This window comes from Pantherophis guttatus, chromosome 1, assembly GCF_059756535.1.
Source record: "Pantherophis guttatus breed Tessera chromosome 1, ASM5975653v1, whole genome shotgun sequence".
Lineage (NCBI taxonomy): Eukaryota > Metazoa > Chordata > Lepidosauria > Squamata > Colubridae > Pantherophis > Pantherophis guttatus.
In genome coordinates, this window is record NC_142063.1 from 150,445,798 (window position 1) to 150,467,761 (window position 21,964).

Consider the following 21,964-nt stretch of genomic DNA (forward strand, 5'->3'; position numbering starts at 1 on the left):
CATGAGGGCAGAGACAGTCAAACAATACCCATGTATCTAAAGCAAAGTAATAAGATCACTGCTTTCCCTAACCTTCTAGAATGCTCTCTAACACCCCACACATTTTTTTTTCTGGGCAAGTAGAAATATTTATATACAAAGCAATGTAGCCACCTCCTACTTTCATCTTTTAAGAAAACTTGTAGGACCCATGCATTTTTGTAGATAAAAATGACAATGGCTGGCATTTTGCTTCTCTCAGTGGAGACTGATATTTTCTCAACGAGCATTATATGGGAATATTGTGTGTGCACATGCACATGCACACATGTACAGTAGTGACCAAGTGTATATTCCTAATTCCCATCTACAATTCCAAAATACATTAATTAGCTTACATTGCCAATTTGCTATTGTCCATAATTGGAATTAATTATCATACAATGGAAGCAATTGTGATTGATTGATGATATGTCCATTAAGTTAGTATTGACTCTTGGAGACACATAGATAAATTTTCTCTATGAGCAGCTGTCCCTATTCGGGTCTTCTAACAGTGGACCTTTTGCCACCTAACTGACTCCATCCATCCTGTTGCTGATCATCCTCTTTATTTTTCCTTCTACATTTCCCCAGCATTTGAGTCTTCTCCAGACAGCTAAGTCTGTACATAATGTGTCATAAATATGATCATTTGAACATGGTCATTTGTGCCTCAACGGAAAATTGTGCCTCAAGAGAAAATCATCTGGGTTGATTGTTCAGTGATCCACCTTGTTTGGCTCCCAAGGTATTCTCAAAAATCTTCCCCAACACCAATTTTCAAAAGTGTGAATACATTTTGTACTCCACTTCTATCCTTTTATCATGAAGAAATTATGAGACAACCTTAGTAATAAAATTGGTAAGAGAACCTAAATTCTTTTCTCCATTAAAAAAGATTTCTTTCTTTTTGTTTAAATGCAGGGATCGCTTTTTCTTCCACTCAAAAGTCAACAGTGAGATTGTAAGAGTTGTACTTTAGCAGATGAGGAACATACCAGGTTACCTTCCTTGTGTGTGTTATGTTAGGAATACACAGACGCCACAAAAGGCACACCCAGCGATATAAACAAATTGTGTATTATTATCAAAAAGGACAATATTCCAGCTGTGCTGTTACTTTTCAAAATATATATCTATGTAATGTTGCCCTTTATCTTTGTAACAAACCAAGGTAAGTCTCACAAGTCTGTATCCTAAAAAAGAATATAGAACAGAATCTGTGGGAAATCTTTTAGATACCATTTCTAGGCATCTAGCCTGATCAAAGAAAACCTTAAAATTGCAAATCAATGTCCATAAGAACTCAGACACATCAAAGACCACAATGCTATCTCCTATCTTATGATAACAGAACTCCTTTTAATAATGCAGAAACACTAATTCACTAATTAACCTCTTATATTAAACAATCTGCAAAATACTATTTCAGAATTTAATCTTTTTAACGTGGCAGGTAGATTGAGTGGCTAAACTTCGACCAAAAAGAAACTGCTTAAAAAATATTACTCTGGTTGTCAAAGTCAACAGCTTTGGGATTCTCATCCCATCAAAGGGATGAGAATTGTAATTTGTTCTGCTTTACTATTTTTGTTCTGGTGGGTTGCTTTTTTCTTTTTTTTTTTTTTTAATATGTGGACTAAGTCTACCCAAGTGCAGCATTTGTTTTTTTTTTTACATTTCCTGCCAAAACTGGATGAGAATTCAAGCTATTTTGTTGTTGCCAAATTTGAGCAGTGTGATTTTGGAGACTGAAAAACAAGTGGGCAAAGGCGACCTGTTTTGCTCCATATTCCTTGTGTAGATGAAGATAGTCACTAGCAATGGGAATTAAGGCAGCAAATGATTAGAACAATTATTTGCAAATAATAGCTGCTTATGACTAAGCAGTTCCAATGCTGCAAACTATGGTTACGTCACGTCCAAATTGAATATCTCTGTGTCCAAAGCACAAGCAAATTAAATAATTGAATTATGCCTGTTTATGGAAAGTGCAGCAAGAAACCTCTTCTTGCAAACATTTCAACTATTTCAGTGCCAACATAACACAGGGAGAAAAGTAGGAATAATTGAGAAAATATGTATGAAAAGCCAAGCACTAAAAAGTATAATATACTTGATAAAGACACAAGAGCACAAAATGAAAATGTTAGCCTACAATTATCTGTTTTAATGAACCTTCCTGAATTTTAAACATCATGAATACTCCTATTTTTTTTTTTTAAAAAAAAGCCTTTCATGGCATCTTCTAACACAGGGATAGAGAACTTCTTGGACATTCTCTCTCACAAAACTCCTGCAAGCCATAATCCTCATGGCTAATAGATTATCAGAATTGTATCCAGAAATCATTCCTGCCTATATGATTAGGTGCTTTAGAATTAAAAAAGAGCCATTGTAAAAATATTCCATACAATTTATTGCACATTTAAGAACTGGAATGTTGCAAGCTATTAGTCAAATAATTAGCTGTTTAGTAAAATTAATCACCATGGTTTACGATAGGCTGCCAAAACAAATATTGCAATGTGTCTTGTTGTTATGAAGAATTGCTTATTTAGAATGAAATCAACTTTGGGAATTAACGAAATTAGCTTTCCAACTTAATAGTCTTAGACTATCTTAAAACATTTAACAGCAACAAACTTAAAAAAAAAGAACTATATCTGATCCAATATCAGATGAAGAAAGAAACAAATTATGTATCTAAATTATTATTATCAATTTGAAATAGTCCCCATAATAAGATGGTCTGCTGGAAGCAGTTTCTTTAATCATATTTTTCCATCCCCATTCTATAGCATACCAGTTTGTTCAAATCTAACACACAAATAATTAACATGTTTAGTTCAAATTCTCAGTTCTTAAGTGCCAGTTCTCATGTTTTATCTGTTACAGGCAAAGAAAAGTGTATGAAGTATATTAATCTTACTGTCTAACCAAGGACAGCCAAATGATTTCTGCTTTTCAATATCTCACCATTTGTTGAGGTGATTATCGTATTTCCCCGAAAATAAGACCCTGTCTTATATTTTTTTGAACCCCGAAATAAGCGCTTGGCCTTATTTTCGGGGAGATCTTATTATTTTGGGGTGCATGGAGGAAACCAGAGGAAATGGCGGGGACCGGCTACGCATGCGTTTAAATATTTTCAGGGAGGGCTTATTTTCGGGGGGGGGGGGTTATTTTAGTGCATGAGCTCAAAAACCTGATTTGGGCTTATTATCAGGAGATATCTTATTTTTGGGGAAACAGGTTATCTGTTATGCTTATTTAATTTCATTATTAAATTTACATAGCTGTCGATCTCATGCTTGTGATTTTGGGTGATGCACACCATTAAAAACCAACACCAACAAAGCCAAACAATCGATTAACCATTAAAAATAGTGATAACAATTAAATAGTAAACTAACAAAAAGACAAGGAAGAGTGCATTCCAAACTTAAATACAGCCATTTAAATGAGCTCCACGCTTCCATCGGATCCGCAGGCCTGATGGTAGAACCAAGTTTTAAGACCTTTCCAGGGAGCCAATAGGGTTGGGGCCAAACTCACCTTGGGGGCACAGGATGGGGGAGATGTTCTGAGGATGGGGGCTATAGCAGAAAAGGCTCTCTTCCTGGGCCCTGCCAAGCAAAGCTCCTTTGCCAACAGAACCTGCAAGCTGCCCCACCTGCTGAATCAGATGGGATGGCAGATTAACCAGGTAGAGGTTGGACTGGATTAGTCAGTGACTTGTCCTATAGTTAAAGGAAATTTTAAGCGCCTCTTTGTTGAATGGGTATCATTTCTCCTGTAAGAAAATAAATTATAACACCTTTACTAAAATAACTTGACTAATAACTAATTATAGACCTGTAATAAACATCATATCCAATTAGCTGAACCTAGCTGATCTTGAAAAAACTAAGTACAGTAGAGTCAGACTTGGATGGACTCTCCAGAAAACTCATAGTAGCTGTGAGTTAAATTGGAAAGGGTGGAGAAGGCAGAAGGCAGTAGCAAATGACTCCCATATTATTGCCAAGGAAATTACTTGGATATATAAGTAGTCCTCAACTTATGACCATTTGTTCAGAGACTGTTCAAAATTACAACCATGCTCAACAAAGAGATGTGCACCTGAAGTTATAGCCATTTCAGTGCCCCGGTGGTCACATGAACAAAGTTTGGGCACTTGCCAATCCAGTCCCCCTTATGACCGATTGCAGAGACATTGCAACTACTCCTACCTGCCTACGTTCCCCACATCCCACTCCATTGGGTCCCTGGATCACCTGCCTAGGTCTGTTCTGCTTAATGACTACACAGTCGCTTAACAACCTGCAATGGGAAGAGAAGGGTTTGTGGTCATTAAGTGAGGCCAGTGGTGGGTTCCTCCTGGTTCGGCCGGGTTCCGCCGAGCCGGGAGCGGTGATGAAATGACGTCACTGAACCGGTTCTGCCCCCTGCCCCTCCCGCATTATTCTTAGCTTTGATTTGGCCCTACCCCCAATCTATTGCTGCCTTCTGAGTCCCAGCTGATCGGCTAGAAGGAAAAAAAACTGTTTAAACTCTTGCCGCGGGGCTTCAAAGGGCCGCCCTACAGCTGATCAGTGTTAAAAGGCAGTGTGGTGGTAGACCGGTGCCTCCAAAAACAAATGAGTAGACCGGTGCCTGCAAAAATAAATGGGTAAACCAGTGCCTCCAAAAACAAATGCATAGACTGGTGCCTACAAAAATAAATGGGTAGACCAGTGCCTCCAAAAACAAATGAATAGACTGGTGCCTGCAAAAATAAATGGGTAGACCAGTGGCTCTAAAAACAAATGAGTAGACCGGTGCCTGCAAAAACAAATAGGTAGACCGGTGCCTCCAAAAACAAATGAGTAGACCGGTACAGCTCCTGCAAGCAGTTAAAAGCCTGCTGGACCAGTACCTCTGCTAAATCATAAAGAATTGTCACATGACCATCAAGCTACACCCGCAAAATAAGCCACACCCACAGAACCAGTAGTAAAAAATTTTAGAACCCACTCCTGAATTGCACACATACCCAAAGAGCTCTGATTATCTGAGGTTATTGAAATTCAAATTGGTCATGATATAGAAAGGAGGCTTTGATCACACGAATCTTTGGGAACTTTTAGTGGCACTGAGCATGGAATGCTCTGGACCCCTGGGCACAAGTGTATTCCAATGATATTGTGTATTAAGGTTCCTGCTTTCCTCATATATTCTGAAAGTTATGCCCAAATGCTATAATTTCGTATTAAGGCCACCAGCTAATGGTATCCCATAAAATTCTACTTTATCTCTAGGGCGCTTAATAGATGTAGGAAATGGAATGACTCTGCATTACCAAATTGAAGACATATAAACTGTGTTATACAGCAAATATAGAACAGCACATTCCATATGCAAATCACCAGTAAGGGAAATGCCACAGGTGGTCCATTTAAATGTATTGGCATTAAGATCTTTAACCTGAGAAGGGCATTGGGCTTCTCTTTTTTAGGACCATTTATAAATATTATGGACTATACTATTCATATCATACTGGACATTAAGGCATTTGTAAACTAGTAAATATTTTTGTTTTGGAAAAGTCTGATTTCACATTACACATTGCTTGTAGAAAAAGCCTGATCAAATACTGTAATTTTATCTCAGAATCTGATTAATACATGATATTCAAATGCAGACATACGTATTTTAACTCTGTCAAGAAACTGAGACAAAAAAGACAATATAAAAGATGGGAATAAAGAGGTTGAAAATGAATTAGAGCATTAGTGTGGGGACTGGTAGATTAAAAAAAAAAACTTTTTATTTATTTATTGTTTTGTCTGGCCCGGTATCCTTTGTCATCATAAAGATATGGCACCAATTACAAAATAACAACTTTGAACTTATAAAATTATAAATAGACTAAAGATCCAGCTAAATTTGGAATAAGATTTTGAAATTAATTATAAATAATCCTTCTTGTGGGAAACAGAGTTGTTTGGATATTTGCAAAACACAATAAATATAATTTTTTTAAAAAAATACCATATTTTTCGGAGTATAAGACGCATCGGACTATAAGACGCACCTATCTTTTTTGGTGAGGAAAAGAAGAAAAAGAAATCTCCCTCTGCCTCTGAACAATTTTGCCTAGGTGCAGCAAACAGTAAACAGCCTGCTTTACTTTCCTTTTCCTTTTCAGCATAGCTTGAAAAGGGGAAAAGGGGGAAAAAAATCTGCTCCAGCAATTTTCTTCCTTGCAAACAAGCAGCCCTGCAAACAACCCTGCACAAAACAGCTGAGAGTCGTGAGGCCGATTCAATCAACTTGTGCTAATTAGGCTGTGCTGAAGATGAAAGGAGCTGTTTTCTGGCTGTTTGCTTGAAAAGAGGTAACTGCTGCAAGGCAGAGGTCAAAAAGTGGGGGCCAGTGGGTGGGCGGGGCTACATTCGATGTATAAGACACACTAAATTTTCACCCCCTTTTAGGGGGGAAAAAGGTGCGTTTTATACTCCGAAAAATACAGTAGATACTAGAAAAAGAAAGATACACAATTAATATCTATTGTTTAACTAACTGGAACTTATAAAATGACCCAAAATACTATGATATTGAAAATACTGAAGGAGTTTTGAAAAATGGAATCAGAAGTTACTACTAGCACTGTCAATAGTAATGTTTGTTTCTATGGAAAATCTGTCACCAAAAAATGTTATGGAAGAAATAGCAGATGAGGAACAAATTTTATTTGACAAGCCAGAGATGGCATCAAAAGAAGATTTACATCACAGGCTATGAAAATGACAGGTAAAAGGATGTCTCCCTGGACACATAAAAGAATTAAGTCGATGTTTTAAAAACCAAAAGATAAACAAACAAACAAACCTAGAGAGTGGCCTGGATCATGTTTTTATATTTGATTCACAAAAGAAGCTTGTTAAAGCTTTGAAAAAATCTTGTGAGAAGGAGCAAAGAAGAAATGAAATCAAATTCTACAACATTATTTGAATGGACTAAAGACTGAAACTGTTAGATGTAAAAGGAAGGAATATAAAGTTGGTTTATATGATCAAGGTTAAAAGGAGTTATGTTATTATTTTTTGGTTACCCCTAATGAACTTTCTGTGTACTAAAAAGATTATGCTTTATGGATTTGTCTATTGAGAAGAGATGCAATATGGGATGAAGAGATCATTAATTGTAAACTAAGAGCGAGTGAAGAAGGTTGTGATGAAAGTTGGAAGTCACTTTTCAATATATTTCTTTCTCTTTAACATATTCTTACTTTTCTTTTTTCTACTTTTTTCTCTTTTTCTCTTTTTTCTATTCCTTTTCTTTCTTCATTAGATTTTATTAATATAATTAATAAACACATACTTGCATTCTTTACTTCAGTCAGTTTATCTGTATCTGCTCCGATTTCAGTAGAGCATAGACATATGGGTTGTGATTCATAATTCTCTATCCCCCCCCCACACTTTTATGGGATTTCAGATTGTGTACATCAGCCATTTCTGTCCTCACATCCCTCTACAAACCAAGTCAACCACATAAGCAGCATTATTTAGCTATATAGTTCAGCTTGATTCTTGATTCTTTCTTCCCCAACAGGAGAAAGAAAAAGAACCCATACTCTCTTCTAAAATGAAATAGCTGAATGAGAAGAGGAGGAGGAGGAGGAGGAAGGGAAAAAGGAGAGAGTAGCACCATGTTACTATGATTATAATTTTACTTTTTCTGGAAAGAGCTGCACACCATATGGGAGCAACTAACCTAGAAATGCATGTTAATTCAGTGCTGTCTTCCAGACATTAGCAGCAACAAGAAAAATATGTTTACAATTAGTTAGTGTGGCCCTAGAATTTGTTCTCAAGTTCTATGGACCCAATAACATTTATTCATCTTTTGATTCATCCTAGTTAGACCTCCAATGCACCTCTGTACTCCTAAATTAACATTTTGTGGCTTCAGTTATATTATGTGATATATATTGTGAGATACCATTTTCTGGGCTCAATTCAAGATTACCTATAACCTGAGTGGATATTAATATTACTGCACCAGGAAAAGCTCTTTTAAAGAAGCTCCCTCATGTCAGAGATAAGTGGAGTTTTAGAACAAGGGGGGAAAAAACAGGAGATGGAATCTCAATTACACAAAAAAAGTGCTCCAGCTCTAAATTTTTCATTAATGCAAATCATATGACTATGAAAATCAAATTCTTTCTACAGTAGTTTAAAACATATTCAAATCATTTCCATGAGAATTCTCTTACAGGTTATAGACATTAGAAAATGTAATTTTTCCACACAGCATAGCAATTATTTTTAGTTCTAGTACTTATTCTCCTGAAAGGTGGCACCGCTCCTGGAAAAAGGCCTCTCCTGAAGGCATACAAACTTAAAAGATAGAAATAAAACTGTCCATTACCAAATAGCAATACAGAGCTGTTTCTATCCTATAGCTTTCATGTGTTTGCAAGCATATTTGTATAAATATTTGAATAATTTATGATGTGAAGGCTCAATAACAGCATTTTTCTGTAAAATTTAACAAATTAAAGTGCCAGCCATGGAATATAAATATATTTCCAGTATAAATAAAAGGTAACAACAACAACAACCACAACAGGTGGACCACAAAATAGACTCAATAATAAAAAAATGAGGAAGCCTAAGTGCGCTGGGACTTTAGAATTGAAACAGACAAGCACCTGTCATGTAACACTCTAGAGCAGTGTTTCCCAAACTTGGGAACTTCAAGATGTATGGACTTCAACTCCCAAAATCCCACAGCCAGCCATGCTGGATGGGGAATTCTGGGAGTTGAAGTCCACACTTCTTAAAGTTCCCAAGTTTGGGAAACACTGCTCTAGAGTCTAGACTTAACAACTATCAATAAAAAAGACAAAAAAGTCTGGATACTGGACATGGCAGTACCTGGAGATAGAAGAGAAGAACTGGAGAAGATAACAAAATACAAAAACCTATAAATAGAAGTAAAACGATTGTGGCAAAAGAAAGCAAAGATAGTACCAATAGTAACAGGTGCCTTAGGCACAATCCGAAAACATCTGGATCACTACTTGAACATTATTGGCGTTGACAAAATCACTATCAGTCAATTGCAAAAAGTAGCTTAGAATAACAGAATAACAGAGTTGGAAGGGACTTTGGAGGTTTTCTAATCCAACCTCCTGCTTGAGCAGGAGATCATATACCCGTGATGGCGAACCTGTTGCATGCAGAGTCATCTCTGTGGGCACATGAGCCAATGCCCAGGTCAGCTCCACTGTGCATGCCCATGTGCCTCCCGCTGGCCAGCTGATTTTTGGGTCTCTGCTGGGAGGCATGTGCAGGGGGTGGGGGGGTTGCACGCGCATGTACGGGGGTAGGGGGGTGCGGGGGCCCCCCTATGCCCCGTTTTTGGTCCCAGGAGGCTTCAGGGAGGCCTGCTAGCACCAAAACGGGGCACAGGGGGTACAGTGCCCCCCCCCGTTTTGGTGCTAGCAGGCCTCCCTGAAGCCTCCTGGGACCAAAAATGGGGTGCAGGGGATACAGCATGCCCCCCCACTCCCGTTTTTTGTCCCAAAAGGCTTCAGGGAGGCCTGCTAGCACCAAAACGGGGCGCATGCGTGGGGGCAGGGAGAACGCGGGGGGTTGCACGTCCATGCACGTGCCATCACTGCCATATACCATTTCAGACAAATGATTGTCCAATCTCTTCTTAAAAGCCTCCAGTGATGGAACACCACAACTTTTGAAGGCAAGTTGTCTCGTTGTTCTAACTGTCAGGAAATTTCTCCTTAGTTCTAGGTTGGTTCTCTCCTTGATTAATTCCATCCATTTGCTTCTTGATCTGCCTTCAGGTGTTTAGGAGTATAAGATGACTCCCTCTTCTTTGTGGCAGCCCATTAGAGATTGGAACACTGCAGTATATTTTTTTTCCCATTAAACTAGACATACTCAGATCCTGCAACTGTTCTTTATATCTTTTAATCTCTAGACTCCTAATCATCTTTGATGTTCTTCTATGCACTCTTTCCAGAATTTCAACATCTTTTTTTATATTGTGGCGACAAAACCTGGACTACAAAAATATAGTCTTACCAAGGCATTATAAAGTGGTACTAGCATTTCATGGGATCTTGATTCTATCCCTCTGTTAATGCAGCTTAGGACTGAGCTGGCTTTTTTTTTTTTTTTTTTTGGCAATTGCAGCACACTGTTGGTTCATATTTAAGTGATTATCCACTAGGACTCCAATATCCTTTTCACAGTTACTACTGTTGTGCCAGGTATCACCCATTCTATACCTGTGCATTTGTTTTTTCTTGCCTAAATGGAGAATCTTAGTTTTCTCACCACTGGATTTCATCTTGTTAGATAGGGCCCTGTGTTCAAGTCTGTCAACACCTTCTGTATCTTGAGCCTATCTTTTTGAGTGTTGGCTCTTTCTGCCAGTTTGGTGTCATCGGCTTTTCTTGGAACAGCTTATACCTTTAACACCACATCTGCATATCCCAGGTCCTCAGGAAGGACTTGACCAATGGATAAAAATACCAAATCCAGTCTAATGGCTGACTATACAGCCATTAATAATAAAATAGACAAAGAATAGAAAATGAAGAAGCTAAAGTGCTCTGGATCTTTAGAATTCAAACAGACACCTGCCACACAAGTCCCCAGACTTAACAATTGTTGATAAGAAAGACAAAAAAGTCTGGATAGTGGATATTGCTATACTTGGAGACAGCAGAAGAGAAAGAACTGGACTAAATCACAAAAGCAGAAATATAAAGATCTGCAAAATAGAAATAAAAAACAGCCTGGCTGACTGTATGACCATCCATAATAATATATTATCAAGAATAGATAATAAAATACAATACTGATGGAAGTATTATGCAAATAATGCTTATTATAATAATGTAAATTATATAATAATGTAAATAATTATTTTCATACTTATGCAAATAAGTACTTACTAATTTCAGGCTCCTATATGTATTATTATTTGAATGCAATCTAAACTAGGATCCACAAGTGTTTTGGATTATATCTAGAAGGAATCAGGTTGCCTATGCAAGATAATCTCTGAGAAAACAACACGCAATTCCAAACTCTCAAGTCATTGACTCCTCTCAAAGCCTGTATTTCTGAGTGGCATCAAACATGGAGCAATTCTCCTCAAATTAGTGCCTAAACTGGCTGGAAATTCTAGAATCCCATGATATGTAGAAAGAACCAACTTTTGGAAATGCTGACCTAAGAGAAAAATGGATTTGCAGGCACTCTATCGTAGCATATTCTTCTATTAAATTGCTTCTGCTACCATCCTGTATATCATATAGCTGAATAGCTGAAATAAAGCTTCCTTTACAATTTTGTTTACATACTTTTGTTTAGTATACGGGATGCTCTAATTTATTACTCCATTTTAGAGTATTAGGCTGTCCTATACAAACCAAGTATTTTTGAGTAAGTTTGTGCAATCATTAAAAGGAGCACTATGCAAAGGACATAGTTCACTGCTATGAAGTATCATTCACCCCCATCATTTACCCCAAATACTGAGGCAGCCATGGTTTCTAGAAGGTTCAACTGCATAACAGCTTTCCTAGGTTGTTTCACAAGCATATGTGTGCACAGCTGCTTTGCTGACAGTCCAAGTAGGAGTGTTCTCAATGCAGGCAGACAATTTAGAAAAGCAGATTACCCTGAGTCTTCTAGGAAATGCAACATTTTGAAGAGAAATGCTTGTTCATGCCAACATGCTTTGCAAAGTGCCCCTCCGAATTTATTTATTCATAATTAAGAGAAAAGCAAAAGTAGCATTTTTATGTTCGCAGTAATTGAAAGCTATTGCTTGTATTGTGCATAGAGTCTACCTCCTTGTTAATTATTAATATGACAAATCTGTAACATATTGGAGAGAAATAGTCTGAATTTATCCTTGTTCTAAGGGAGGAACCACCTGCTATTGGTGAAATGCTTCTTTATTATGATGGTATGGGATGAGATGCTTTGGTTGACTTTGGATTTAGATCTGTTGTTGTGATTGTTGAAAGTTTCTATAACTGCAAGGACTATTGCAGAAAATGATCCTTGTTTCTTTGCTGCTCAGCATTACTGTTAAAATCTGTGTGAAATATTTTGCCACTGTGGACACAATTGATTGGTGCAATATCGTTCTCGTGACTATATTATAATTATATTATATTATATTATTTATATATAAATGTGTGTGTGTGTAATTAATTAATTAATTTTAAAAAGTATAATGCCACTGTCGGGTTCATAAATTTGCAAACTTAAATGGTCAACCATTGAGCAATATCTTAACCTATTTCTGGAGGGATGGTGGGAAGGGAAGAATGAGACAGATGAAATAAATGGAGGTAACTGATTAGTCTGTGAAATTCACTGGTGGGCAACAAAGGAACAAAAGTCCAGAAGTCTAGTATCTTCTAAAAAATGTTATTTTTTTCTCACAACAGTTAAAAAAATGATAATGTTATTAGGCAGGTCAAAAGTCTTCAACTGATGCATGTTTCATCGTTATATTTTTCTGGAATGCTATGACCTGAAATGTATTGTGGACAATAAAAACATTAGTGCAGCTGTATGTTAAAAACAGGATTTTAAACTCTTGTGATTATAACGATTCAGTCCTTCTCTTCCTGAAGAGGATTATTTTATAAGTTCCATACTCTATCTTCTCTCCAAGTTGAAGAAGCATATTTTCTTCTGGATAATATGCATTTAGTATACCTCCGTTTATACAACACAGATAACTCAAGTAAGAAATTCTCAAAGATGGTACCAAGTGTTTTATTCATCTCTTAAACCTATAACTCTGTGTTAAAGATTTAGCAATAAAGAACTTCTGTAACAGCAACAACAACTTCACCATCATGAAATCTCTACATGTCTGTTTAGATCAGGTAAAAAGCATTGAGAAGATTATTTTGTTTTTAAAGATAGCAAGCTCAGCATTGAGACAGGCAGAATGAATTGTCTCCTCTGTAGTGACTCTACTTAAAAGCCCCTCGTTTAATTGAATCCTAGTTTAACACAGTTAAAGCCATGATTTCCAATGATGTTGAAAGGCTATGGTTTTGTCCACTCCAAACAATGTGGTCTAGGTTCCATTAAAAAAAAAATTCTGATGGAACCAAGGAAGTGGGCTTTCTTTGTCATGGCACCTGCCCTCTGGAACAGCATCACCCACAAGATATATACAATCCTCATCCTGGCCCTGTTTAAATGAGCTCTGAAACCTGACTCTGTCCTCAGACCCCGGATCAAAGAGGGTGATGGACCCTTGGGCAATGTTTTGTCTTTTAGAGGAGGATTGATTTTTGTTTCCTGGATTTTCCCGTTGATTTTTAAGCCAATTTTTTAATTGTTGTATTATATAATCTTCCCAGAGTCATAGCAGTCTTGGATGGCCTATAAACCCAATCAATCAATCAATCAATCAATCAATCAATCAATCAATCAATCAATGTTTCACTGAAATCAGTAAGGATTTATTTATTTATTTTTGCTAAAAGTCACAATGATGGCCAGAGAAGTCTATTTTAAAGTCTTGCAGGAATGGGGTGAAATTCTTGTTCCTAAACAAATGCAGATTAGAATATTTCCTTTTTAGGCTCTGGCTAAAGAGAAACCGGAAGAACCTCCCTAAATGTTTGTGGGCTTGATGGAAAACTTCTTTGGATTAGGTTGGAACAGAACTGGAGAACTTCCAAGTTTGTGCCAGGAGAAATTGGGGAATGACTTCATTCTGAGTGTCAGTTTATTACAAATCAGAATGGGTAGAGCTTCATTTATCCTAGAAACTCAAAGTAACAGTTCTTCTCCCTTAGGACCCTAAAATGAAAACAATAGGAGACTCCTTGTCTGTAGTATCCCAAAAAGAAATGCCAGCAAATAGAGTTGCTGGCCAATACTACCCTCAAATATGTATTGTAAAAATCACTATTATTTACTATTAGCTTTAAAAAGTTATGAAACTAAAATACATAAAATAAAATAGACACAATCACCTTGGGGAGTTATCAATTTGTGTTACAATTAAATTGGGGGAAAACGTTATGAGCAATCCTGAACTCATACTGTTTAAGATTTGTACCAGTGAGTTGCTCTAATCTCCAATCTGAATCCAACAACATGGGCAGAGTTGTACAGCCTGGCTTCCATTGGAACATAAAGTTTCAGAAAGTATAATTTATACAACCTATGAGCTTTACACAGTGGTGGGATTCTGGGGGTTCTAGGGGGTTCGGCCGAACCCTTTGTTAAATTGCTGGCTCGCCCCGCCCCTTGCCCCGCCCCTCCGCACTACTATTTATTGCCAATAAATGGGGCGGGTGAGCCAGCAATTTAACAAACGGTTCGGTGTTTTTTTGTAATTTATTGGCCCGCAGCACACCGAACCGTTTGTTAAATTGCTGGCTTGCCCACCCCTCACCCTGCCCCGCCTCTCATCCGCGCGGTGTCAGCCTACCTAGCCCAGGGCTGGGCAATTGTGGCTCTTTTACAACGTTTGGACTTTAACTCCCGCCTAGCCCATTCTGGGGAATTGTGGAGAATTCTGGGAGTTGAAGTCCACAAGTCTTAAAGCTGCCAAGGTGGGAGACATCAAGCATGAAGCTGGCCAAGTATCGTCCTTGAAAGACAACAGTTGAACATCAGGAGAGCTGTAAGAGGGCAGGGCTACATTTGGAAATTTTTGCATTTTTGCAGGTGGTGCATTACGATCTGGTGTCTGCAATGGAGAACAAAATCCGGCATATTTGCGGGACAAGGCAGCCCTCATCTCCTGTCGCTTGGGACTTCGAGTGGTAAACAGGGTCTGGTTCAGGGAGTAGCCGGATTTTGCTCTCCATTGCTCTCTCGGCCCCCTGCAAGCTCTCGTCTCTCGAGGAGCGCTCCCTGAAGTGGCGCGGGAAACTTTGGTTGGGCTTCTCGAGAGATGAGAGCTTGCAGGGGGCCGAGAGAGTAATGGAGAGCAAAATCCGTCTGCTCCCCGAACCAGACGCTGTTTACCGCTCCAAGTCGGCAGGAACCGAGGGCTGCCTTGCGCCGCAAATATACCGAGGTGTGTTTTTTTGCTCTCTGTTGCAGACACCAGATCAGCCCCCTGCAAGAGAATGAGAGAGAGAGAGAGTGGGGGAGAGAGAGAGAAAGAGAAAGGGGGGGAAGAGAGAAAGAGAATGAGAGAGAGAGTGGGGGGGAGAGAGGGAGAGAAAGGGGGAGAGAGAATGAGAGAGAGAATGGGGGAGAGAGGGAGAGAAAGGGGAGAGAGAAAGAATGAGAGGGAAAGAGTGGGAGAGAGAGGGGGAGAGAGAGAGAAAGAGGGGGAGAGAGAAAGAATGAGACGGAAAGAGTGGGAGAGAAAAGGGGAGAGAGAGAAAGGGGGGAGAGAGAGAAAGGGGGAGAGAGAAAGAGAGAATGAGAGGGGGGGAGAGAGAGAGAAAGAGGGGGGGAGAGTGCCTGAAGGACCCTATCCCGTCACTGGGAGTCCAGGTCCTTCAGCAAGTGACGCGCTGGATTCGTATTAGTGGTCCGCGAAATTTAAAATTATGAACTTGGTGGTCCCTGAGGTCCAAAACGTTGCTCTGGAGGATTTAAGTAGCTTAATTGTGCTTGCTTGCCAATACCAGAATTACAGAGTTGGAAGGGACCTTTGGAGGTCTTCTAGTCCAGAGATCTCCGACCTTGGCAATTTTCTCTGCCTGGGCCTGATGCTTCCTGAGAGGCAGGGGGTCTCTCCGAATGGGATCCCCTCCCCAAAAGGCTGGCCCCAAAGCCCTAGCTCAGAGGTCTTCAAACTTGGCAGCTTTAAGACTTGTGGACTTCAACTCCCAGAATTCTCTAGCCAGCATAGCTGACTGGGAAATTCTGGGAGTTGAAGTCTGCCAGGCTTAAAGTTGCCAAGATCTCTGGACTAGAAGATAAATGATGACCAGTCAAAAGTGCGAGGACCTGTCAGAAATCACTTTTTTCAGCCCTCTGAGTAGTCCCTATGTGCATATGGACTACTCAGAGGGCTGAAAAAGTTATTTTTGACCGGTCCTCACACTTTTGACCAGTCCTTGAACTTACAACTGTCCTCACTGCGCCCTATTTTGTCACCGTGGTGAAGAGAAGTAGTGGTGAAATGACTGACATGGTTGTTAAGAATGCTGCACGGGCATAAATGTGAGGATGGTCATAAGTGTGAGGACCGGTCAAAAAGGCGAGGACCAGTCAGAAATGACTTTTTTCAGCCCTCTGAGTAGTCCCTATGCACATAGCCACGCCCACCTGGTCACATGACCAGCTAGCCATGCCTACAGTCACATGACCAGCTATCCACGCCTACAGTCACATGACCAGCTAGCCACGCCCACCCAGTCACATGATTGCCAAGCCACACCCCCAACTAAGCCACGCCCACAGAACCTGTTGTTAAAAAAATTGAATCCCACCACTGGCTTTACACTGCAAGATCATCAAATTAGTCAACCCTAAAAGAAATCAACCCTGACTGAAGCTAAAGCTCAAATACTCTGGCCACCAAATGAGAAGAGAAGGCTCACTGGAAAAGATTCTGACATTGGGAAAGATTAAAGGCAAAAGGAGAAGATGATGAGATAGTTAGATATGTCATTGACACAAGAGACATAGGTTTGGGCAGATTCCAGGAGAAAATGGAGGACGGGGAGGGGAGGGGCCAGTGTACTGTGGTCCATGGAGTCGCAACGAGTCAGGGACGACTTAGCAACTGAACAACAACATGAGGTTTACATGGACATAGGCAAATAAGCAATGTTTTTAATACATTTTAATATAAAAAGTTGGAGCCTTCTTTATCCAGGTTTTCCAACTAAATTCTAACCTAAGCCTAACTATTCAAGCAATCTGATTATTCACCAGATACCTCTGGAAAGCCCCCAAACAGAACAATACAGCTAAAGCTATATTTTTCTTCCTATTTCCCAAAGATACATTCCTACTGATCCTGGCCATTTTGTGTCATGAGTCATTTTTCTGGTTCTAAATTATGTTGTGGAAATGACATATGAGATAACTACCAAATGATCTGCATATGGAAGGGCTTCTGCTGTCTTAAAATGCTACTCAAAACAAAATTAAAAATATGTATTCTGCTGCAGGTTCTGTCTTGTAGATCTCAAAATTCTAGTTAATAGAAAGAATTCCAGAAAAATCTGAATTGTAATCACTTTTGCTACATAGATATTCTTCCTACATAACAGCAGCCTTGCTTTCTCCAAGCGTCCTAGAAGGTATCTAGATAGAAGCTTATTTATGTAGGCATCAGTTGTACACTTTGTACAGGTTGCTACATTAAAGTGATCAGACGTCCCGCTTTTGGCGGGACAGTCCCGCTTTTGAACAATTTGTCCCGCGTCCCGTGGCGTTTTAAAAAAGTCCCGATTTTTGAAAAGAATTCACGACAAGCTAGGGAACGGCGCAGTGGTGGGTTACTCCCGGCTGCCTCCTGAGTCCCAGCTGATGGCTAGAGGGAAAAACACTGTTTAAACTCTTGCCGCAGGGCTTCAAAGGGCCGCCCTACAGCTGATCAGTGTTAAAAGAAAAAAAATGAGTAGACCGATGCCTGCAAAAATAGAAAAAACAGCCCCTTAAAGCTTCAGCATAGGTTAATTAGCACAAGTTGATTAGATCGGCTTCCCGACTCTCAGCTGATTTGCTCTCAGCTGTTTTGCTCAGGGCTCTGTAGTTGCTAGCTGCAGAGTGCTGGAGATTTCCCCCCCCTAACTATGCTGAAAAAGCGAAACTGAAAGTAAAGCAGGGTCTTTGCTGCACCGTGGCAAAATGAGGCAGAGAGAGATTTCTTTTTCTTTTTCCTCACCAAAAAAGGTAGGTGCAAAACTGCAAACAATGGGAAATTTAGGGCAAAAGAGGAGAGTTCAAGATTTTAAAACACAAAAGAAAAAAAGCTCTATTTAACTAGGGAATTGTAATAATTGAGATACTATTAATTGTATATTGTGTGGAAAGTGGAAATGGTTAAGTTGTGGTTTGGAGGAATATATGGGGGAAATTATTTGGTTTATTATTATTGGTAAATATAATTAATTGATTTGTAAGAAATTGGATTGCATGGAAATAATTGGAATATTCATGTTCATATTGATTAATATACAAAAAAGATAGTTATATAACTAATTGATTTATATTAAAATGTTGAATTTGTATTAAACAACTATATTACATAATTACATAATTAACCAATATGAGGATGGATATAAAAATAGATGACAATGGGAAGCGGTATAATATAGAATAGAAGGGAAAAATTGAATTTGATTAAGATTAGAGATGAGGATGAAGGGTAATATTGGTTTTTTAAAAAAATAGATGAGGAATAAATATGGCAAAAAGGAAATATAGAAATTGTAAATTTAATTGAAATGACTAAACACTGCTTAAATTTGTGAACCAGCCAAATATTCTGTTCAAAGAAAATACATTGTATGTTTGTATGTGTGTTTCTAATTATTGCTATTTATTCATATTTGTTCTCTTTTATTCTTTAAAGTTTAACAATTCATTCTTTATCTTAATATCTTTATATTTGTTTGGGGTTGGCTTTCTTCCCTTTCATCTTTTTTTTTGTACAGCAATCTTTCTCCTCAAACCTACCACCTCTCTCTTTTCTTTTCTTCTTACTTTCTCTTCCCCCCTCTTTTTCTCCTCCCTACTTCCTCTTCCTTTCTCCTTCTCCTCCTCTCTTCCTGCCTCTCTTACCCTCACTCCTACTCTAATTTCCCTTCCCTTCCTTCATCCCTCTCTATTGCTGTATCCTTTTATGCATATGGACTACTCAGAGGGCTGAAAAAGTTATTTTTGACTGGTCTGGTCCTCACACTTTTGACCAGTCCTCAAACTTACGACTGTCCTCACATTTTACATTTTTGCCCTATCTTGTCATCATGGTGAAGAGAAGCAGTTGTGAAATGAGTGACATGGTTGTTAAGAATGCTGCACGGGCATAAATGTGAGGATGGTCATAAGTATGAGGACCAGTCAAAAGTGTGAGGACCTGTCAGAAATGACTTTTTTCAGCCCTCTGGTTAGTCCTTTTGTGCATATGGACTACTCAGAGGGCTGAAAAAGTTATTTTTGACTGGTCCTCACATTTTTGACCAGTCCTCAAACTTACGACTGTCCTCACATTTTACGTTTTTTGCCCTATCTTATCACCATGGTGAAGAGAAGCAGTTGTGAAATGAGTGACATGGTTGTTAAGAATGCTGCACGGGCATAAATGTGAGGATGGTCATAAGTGTGACGACCAGTCAAAAGTGCGAGGACCTGTCAGAAATGACTTTTTTCTATACACATAGCCATGGCCACCCGGTCACATGACCAGCTAGCCATGCCCACCCAGTCACATGACCTCCAAGCCACCCACAAAATGGTGGGTGTCCCGCTTTACCAATGTTAAAATCTGGTCCCCTTATACATAACAGCAGCCTTGCTTTCTCCAAGCATCCTAGAAGGTATCTAGATAGAAGCTTATTTATGTAGGCATCAGTTGTACAATCTGTACAGGTTGCTACACTCAAAGTCCTGCATTCCAAAACCCCTCCATTTCGTCATACAACATGCAAATTCAGGACTAAAGTTACTTAAAATACAAAAGAACATACAATGTGCCATGTGAAATGAGACTTTTATCTATCCAACACAATGCAGTCCAACCATATTGGTCCACTAAGAGCCATTCCAGAAGATTCTCCTGCCAAAAAAACGATAAGATGGTGCCTGTCTCCAGCCTTCAGAACTGGCAACTCTTATTTTCCTTATCAACACAAGAAGCTTCTTGGAGACTTTCTGTCTGTGTGCCACATCCTGGTCCACCATCCAAGAAAATGAAAGCCGCCATTAAGACCCGCTGAACATCCCCGCCCAACATTTGTTGCCTGAAGTAGTTTCCTTATCCTGGCCAATAGTTGATCCATTGTTTAGAGGACAGATCCAAAAGCACCCTGTTATTAACACAGCTGCCTGCAATTACTGTAAGTTGGAATCCCACCAGGCTCAAGGTTGACTCAGCCTTCCATCCTTTCTAAGGTAGGTAAATTGAGGACCCAGTTTGTGGGGGCAATAAGCTGACTTTGTATAAATATACAAAAGTATGAAGGCTATTGCTTAACGCATTGTAAGCCGCCCTGAGTCCCCGGAGAAGGGCGGCATATAAATCAAATAAAAAAAAAAAATCTCAACCACTGTCAGGATCAACCACAAGAAAGAAGAAATCATTACAGCTGGGGAAACTTTCCACCTCTCCACAGGTCTTGTTTAAGTTGGTTGTCGACAAAAAAGAGATGGGGGAAGAGTAAAGGGGAACAAAATGTTGCTGGATGTACATGACTGAACTAGTGTAAACATCTCAGTGTATAATTTCACCAGTGTAAGAAGAAGACAGGAACTTTTAAAAGGAAAGGTGAAAAGGGGTGGGGTGGGGTATCCCTCCATCTGCGCTACCAGAGGTCTCTCAAAAAACATGGTCATCCGCGCTTAGCAACCAACCCAGGGTGAGAGAAGGGAGTAGCTCCACCTACACCCCCTCCCAAGTTTCCCCCCCCTCTCTCTCTCGCCCTCCCATAGAGAAAACAAGGACGTCTTCAGAAAAGTGGGGAAGGGGGAGGGGGGAGCGGAGCCGAGTGGCTTTTTACTTCAAGCTCCTCAAAATCCGAGCGGCTTCTGGTGGGAAAAGAGCCACACGGTTTTCAGATTTATTATTATTAGTATTATTTTAAAGCAGACAGAAAACCCGGGACGCGCGTGGCGGGGACATTCCACGCTGGAGCTGATGGCAGGCGCTCGGGTGACTTCTCCCTCTTCCTCGAGCATCGTCCCGGGGGCAGCTTTCTCTGTCCCCAGCCAAAAAGACAAGAGTAAGGGTAGGGGAAGGGAAACTGGGGAGGGAGGGGGGGAGAGAGAGAAGGCACTTACTTGCTCCCATGCCCCGAAGGTGGAGTTTTCAGCACGGCTACAAAGGAAGCCTCCTCCCCGCCGCTTGTCTTTCTTTCTTTCTTTCTTTCCCTCTCTTTCTTTCTTTCTTTTTTTAGTCCACCTTACTTTCTCCCCTTTCTTTCCTCCCTCTTAGGTACTTTTCTCAGCGCAGTGAGCAACCCCAGCTTGGAAAAAGTGAGCCTGCCAGCAAGTACCTGCTGCAGCTGGGGAGTGGGGCGGGTGGGGGATAGACCCAGTGCCCCGGGCTCTCCCAAGGCTTTGAAAACAACAGCGCTGGTCTCACTGGCGGTGGCAGGAACGACGGCGCCCTTTCCTCTTGCCCGCGTGAATCGAGAGCGGGCGCCGCCCGGGCTCTGGGGACCAAAGCAACCCTTGGGCAGGCGATGCGAGTGCTGGAGGGAAGGGCGGCTGGCGAAGGGCGTTGCTCTGCTCAGAGCCGAGGAAAGAAAGCCAGCGTGGAGCGCTTGCTACGCCCGCCCGTTCCAGACTCCGCTCTACTGGGCGGATACTAATGCGCGCCCGAGACAAGAGATGCGCGTCAAGTATGCAGGAGAGACTTCGGAAAGGGAGGGGCCGGCGGCGGGCATCTCCGGGAACAGGAGGCGCCGAGAGAGAGAGAGAGATAGATGGAGGGATTGTGGAAACTGGAAAAGGAGTTGGCGATCTCTTGAGAAAGAGCCTGGATACGGCTAAAGGGAAAAGGCCCCAGACCTGTTGACAATGGAAGTAGCCGCGGGAACGCTGAGTAAACGAAGGCGGGTTATGCGATTGGAACCTGATTAGCAGGGCGACACACCCTGGCCATCACAATCGCTTTTGAGGCTGAAAGAAGCGTTTTGTACATGCGACCCTCAGCTGGACTTAATTCCAAAAGCTGCGCTCATCTAATATGTTCACTTAAAGTATGATGTACAGCATTACTGTGATCCAGT

General features: G+C 40.2%; 1 protein-coding gene across 1 annotated transcript in view; it reads right to left on the reverse strand.

Annotated features, from left to right (window-relative positions):
- Positions 1–21,464, reverse strand: part of LOC117671080 (sodium channel protein type 2 subunit alpha-like) — a 114,077-nt gene extending 92,613 nt beyond the window's left edge. The window contains exon 1 of the mRNA XM_087882002.1: positions 21,012–21,464. The gene's annotated coding sequence lies outside the window, so the exon portion shown is untranslated. The remainder of the gene's footprint in view (positions 1–21,011) is intronic.
- Positions 21,465–21,964: the final 500 nt, after the last annotated feature.